Source organism: Aythya marila (genome assembly GCF_965140915.1).
Source record: "Aythya marila genome assembly, chromosome: Z".
Lineage (NCBI taxonomy): Eukaryota > Metazoa > Chordata > Aves > Anseriformes > Anatidae > Aythya > Aythya marila.
The window spans coordinates 15,011,245-15,017,244 of NC_139080.1; positions in this window are offsets into that span (position 1 = coordinate 15,011,245).

Here is a 6,000-nt window from a genome sequence, read left to right on the forward strand (position 1 = left end):
CTCTTACTTTCTTGTCAGTTTCATTGTGTTTTGTTATTTGGCTACAAGAAAACTGAAAGAAAATAACATTTTTAATAGTATCATTCTTGTCACAACATGTATATTATTCTGCCTATTTACCCTTCAGGTTCCAACTTTACAGCCTACTTCTCTATATCTCTGTTACTGATATGTGAATGTAGCATTGTGATACAAACATGAAAAATGAGGGCAGTAATGATGAAAAAGGGAAAGTTTGGAATTCAGAATTTAGATTTTTATCTGTATTTCTGAGGTGGTTCATGAAGAAATACAGCAGAAAACTGTATGAGAAAAGGATTTCTTAGACTAGACATAGCTAGACTAGGCATGAAGTACTGCTTTCACTGTGCCATTTTTTGTCACTGGGGTGTAAATCTAGCCACTGAAGCAAATAACTTGCTCAAAGTGCAGGTGAAATCTGGAATCTTAACATCCCAAACTTCTTACACAAGAACAACATAGAATCACAGAATATCCTGAGTTGGAAGAGACCCTAAAGAATCACCAAGTCCAACTTCTGTCTCCACACAGCACAAACTAGAAGTCAGACCATGTGTCTGAGAGTATTATCCAGATGTTTCTTGACCTCCAGCAGCTCAGTGCTGTGACCACTGCCCTGGGTAGCCTGTCCCAGTGCTCGGCCATCCTCTGGGTGCAGAACCTTTCCCTAACCCCCAGCCTGACCCTCTCCTGTCCCAGCTCCATGCCGTTCCCTCGGGTCCTGTCGCTGTCCCCAGAAAGCAGAGCTCAGCGCCTGCCCCTCCACTCCCCTCGTGAGGGAGCTACAGGCTGCCATGAGGCCTCCCCTCAGCCTGCTCTGCTCTGGGCTGAACAAACCAAGGGACCTCAGCTGCTCCTCAAACATCTTGCCCTCTTGACCCTTCATCATCTTTGTAGTCCTCCTTTGGACACTCCCTAATAGTTTTATGTCCTTCCTATATTGTGGTGCCTAAACCTGCACACAGTACTGGAACGGAGGCTTCAGCAGTACATAGGAAGTTCAGATGGATTTAGTAAGAGAATCAAAATGTTTTAATCGTTGTTTTGCCACTGACTGCAAAATTTTTGGGCAAACCAATTACAATTGGTGTTCAGGTTTCTCTGCCTGAATAATTGGGTAGCATTATCTCTACCTTTAGAAATGAGCCAAATAGTAAAATAAATGTACCTTATATTTTGCTTGCAAATCAATAGGAACTTTGCTGTTCATTTTGATGAGAGCAGCATTTCATCCTAGGAAAACAAAATCTGTCAGAATAGAAAACTAGCTAGATCAAGTGCTATTTATCCTTAAACAAACTTTGTGAGGTAAATGGTGTAAAAGAAGTAATACTAGCTACTGCTCCTTTATAGAATATTATAGACTGCACTTTTGCATTTTTTTTAATATATATATTATTTATATATATATTATGTATATATTATATACATAAATATATATATAAATAAATATATATATAAAATAAATAAATATATATATATAAATATATATATATATATATTACTAGACCTCAGTAGCAAAACATTTGGGAGTGGTTAAAAACAAAATAGTGTTTTTAAGAAAGCTCAGACAACACTGGAAACATTTTCTAGTTATGTATAAAAACTAAAACAAGCAAGAAAACTGAAGGATAAGCTACCAAAAAGCAGAAACCAAACCCAAGTCCAATGTCAAAACCTGATTTCAAAGACATCAGGAGTAAGCCTATTGAGATGATATATTGAGCCAATAGATACCACCACATGAAAGGAGCTTTCAGAGAAGGTAAACATCTAGAAGAACACCAAATGAGATCTTCATGCTCAATGCATGTGAGCTTCAAGACGTTTGTGTGCTGGAATTCTTTTGAGAGCACATTCATCAGACTCAGTGTCTCAGTGAAGTGTTAGTGGAAGTTGTAGAACAAACAGATAAACTGAGGTACAGCAGATTGCCAGAAGCAGATCTGTATTTACCCAGTACCTATAAAAGTTCGGCTCAAGGATGAAATCTCTCAACAAGTAACTAGGGTATGTAGCTAGAAGTTTAAAAGCCTCTTGCATTTCAGGCCTCAGAGTTGTTAGTTTTGACAGTAATTTTTGAAAGGGCTGCATGGGAGAACTAGGGGAATTAAAATCTAATAATCTTGCTATCTGTAACAGGCAAATTAGTGGAAAACTAGTAAAGAATATTTCCCGGATACCTAGATAAGCTTGTGGAGAGGAGTAATTGTGTAGAAGGCATTAGGAATCCTGAGGAAGGGGGGGAGAGATACCTGCTCAATCTCATCTACCAGGACTTTGAAGAGGTGTACCATGAGCTCCCTTACCACAGGCTCCTAAAAAAATTGCCATTGAATTAAAAAAAAAAAAAAAAAAATGTTTTCAAGGGTAAGGAGACCAGATAGAATTTAGGTGAGAATTATCAGTAGCACTTATGTTGTATGCTCCCCTCCCACTCCCAATTTCGTAAAAAAAAATAAATAAAATAAAAAATTCTAGTAGATCTAGCAAAAGCAACTAAGAATGTGAAAAGGCAGATAAGAGTTATGAGACGGCTTTCATTCCAGCAGTTACTGATTAAACCCAGGGCTCTCCAGCCTGGAACAGGGACTGCTGACAGCAATATCATAGAGGTGTGTTAGATGAGAGTAGCTTAGATATGATGCAAAATAACTGATTGCTAGGATCTTTTCATATACAATAGCTTAAATCTTTAAATCAAATTAATAGGAGAAAGGTTCAAAAGAGATCATAAGGCTCCTCGTACACCTTACCAGTGACCAGAGGAGCTCCTTCGGTCAGGAAAGCTGTAAATGCCAGAAGGCTTGGGACAGGCATAACAAGATAATTGGTGAGAAATCATTTGAGATTTGTTAAATTTATTTGTTTCAATGGTCCCGAAACTACAAATTGCTGGAGTCTGGGAGAACGTTTTGTAGAAGCATCACTACCTGCTTTTATTTTCACTTCTAGGCATCTGGTTACTTGACAGCCTGACCCAATATTAGCAGTGTTCAGTCTTTCCTCCCATAGCTTACAGCTGGTTGCTTCTAATCGCACCTCTTCCAGCAACCACTTAATCTACTTTGCCCGGACGTAACACTTGACTTTAGATTCAACATTCAGACTGCTTTATGATCTAATGTAGCAAGAATCAAGCAGAGGTCTGGCTGTGTACTCTGTGAAGTCCTCTCTGTAGCAGCTCTTGTTCAGTGACTGTGGAGAAGGAATTATAGCTCAGTTTGTTTCCTACTCACTAAGGTTTGTTTACCAGCTTTCTCTCTTGCATCTGTATAATGTATCATCTAATTAGTTAATAACTCTATTCGCATGCTAAGCATGCACAGCCATTATTAGTGTCAGTCATTCAGTCTGTGGTAAATGTTACTTTAAGATCTTTTCTGGTCTCTGTCCTTGTTGAGCATTTCCATAGCTAATGTGAGCCAGATCAAAGCTGTCCTGCTGTGATTAGCCAAGGCTTTGCAGCCTTATTCACTTACTACCTCAAAAACACTATCAGTCAGCCCTAAGCAGCTGTGCACATATGCACTTATCCTCTTTTAAGATAATGTATATGCCTTCCACCTATCTATCAGTTACCAATTATATCATGTCAGAACTAGTCAAGGATGATGTTTTTTCATGCACGCATAAGTGATGGGCTGCTCTGAATGCCAGCTTTCACCTTTTTAATGCCACTTGGCACTGGTCTTTATAGCTTTGCTTTCTGGCTGAGCAGTGGTAAATGGACAGATAAAGGAGCAAGCCTAAAATACATGATGTCAATTATCTGTTAGATAAAATGTGCTCCTGAGCAGAAAGTATGGCGTAAATCCTCACATATCAGAGGTACAACTAAAGGGAGGAAGGGAAAAGGCTGTGCCATGTAATTCTGTTATATGTTATATCAGATTTATTTTGGTGATTCTTCATCATTCATTATTTTAATTGGTAGTTTAGGAGAGAGTCCCAAACAATGAGGTGTCCATGGCCAGGCAGGAGTGCAGACTGATGGCCCCAGACAGAGCTGAAAGGGACTCCCAGGCCATGGACAGGGGTTGGATGGTCCTGAGGGGGGCTGGCAGGGCTGTGAGGCACACCGGTGCCATCAGGACACTTTTCAGTGTCCAGGAAACCAATCAGAAAAATAAATTCCTGCAACACTTGGATATAATTTTATTTTGAAATATGGTGACGTTGAGAGTATATTCATACTTACGTTCTTCCCTTTCATGGCTCAAATGTATTGTAGATTTGGACAAAATAGTCTGCTAGACATAATTTTAAAAGCTTTGAGCTTTTTTTGCCAAAATATTTCAGTAGGATTTTTTTATTTTTTTTTTCCTGGCATTATTTCTAATGGTATTATAACCCTGAAGAAATTGCACAAATAATAAAGTCATCTATGTAATAAAGAAACACAGCCAGGAGATCATCTTCTAGCTATGTGTTTCAACTATCAGATTATTGAATACAGGTCTCTGCATACCCTGGTGAAGCTGATGCGGTTTTTGTAAAATTCTTAAATATTTACTGTTCCAGAATGTGGAAGAGAATTGGGCTGCTGGTTAGACAATCCACGAAGGACATGGTACATCTGGATTATGTATCATGTGTCAATAAGAGTTTAATTACTTACACAAGAATATCAACAGGAGAGATTATCTAATGAATCTGTGTCTTGGCAAAGCAAACAAGTATAAATGTTGAATGTCAACAGCATTTGACGTTTCACATCAAATCAAACCAGAGGGCACTGCACTACAGTGTGCACTGTCACTTTTCCACAGCTTCATTACATGCGCCCCGTCTGGAGAGACCACCCATGGTCACTGCACAGCCAATGCAGTGACCTCAATGAACAGGCTGTAATGGTGCAACATTAAAACAAAAATGTGATAAGATTAGTGATGGGTTTTCAGTTTGCTATCACTGATAAAAGGTCACTTTTCTCAAGAACATGGCTACATGACTGCAGCTGTTGTGACATACTGGATAAGTGAGGCTATATCAATGACAGTTAAGTGTATGTCACTTCAGATGTCCATGTAGAATGGCAGATCAGGAACAACAAGGGCATTCTCTAGGATTTTGAGGTTTTTATCTTCAAGATGGATGGAGGTCACAACGGTTATGTTAGCAATCCTTTTAGGATGAAGTGTTGCACACACGCTACCACAGTTTTATGCTGATGCATATGCACAACCTATGGAAAGTGTTGAAAGACGTACATGTATAATATTTTACAGGATATTAGAAGAATGAAAGCTTGCAAAATTGTCATTGATATGTGGTTGTTTTCTCTTGAGGTTATTATGAAATTTCATTTTGGTGGTAGTCTGACTTCTTCTGCACGTGTGAGAGAAGGTTGAGCCTAGTGTTACAAAGATACACAGTTTTAATATTAGGCGTTGCAGGTCAATGCACATGTTGTTTGTGGACCACAGAAGCACCGTGGAAGTAGGCTACATCTGACAGTGGTTTAGTTGCATTCGTCTAATGACGTCAGCTCCCACGCCAACATTTGAGGTAATATGCAGGTCAGAGAATGCTAAAACTCAAATACCAAGGAGTGTTTCATCTGCAGCTTTTGCAAGGAGAATAGTACTATTTCATCAGCTGTCTATTTTCCAGATAAAATTCAGTCATGCACAATGCATCCTCCTTGTATCTCACTATACTCCTCTTTGTCTGTCTGGTGGTAATGCTCCAGAAGATGAGACATTGCTGTACTGTGCAACACATGCGATACTGGTATCTTTGCCCATTTGCTGCATTTTGCAGCTATTCCCTGGCTTTGGCCAGGCACTCCCCACATTTTTGAAGTTTTTCCTGTATGGTAATCCAAATAAAGATCTGGACTGGGAAAATGCAAGCGTTTAGGCCAAGTTACGTCAAGGTCTTCTGAAAAGCTAATGACATATACAGTGTAGGGCTGGATTTTAGATCATTTAATGTGTTTTGCACTTGTGATACTGAAGACTTCTAAGTAGTTCA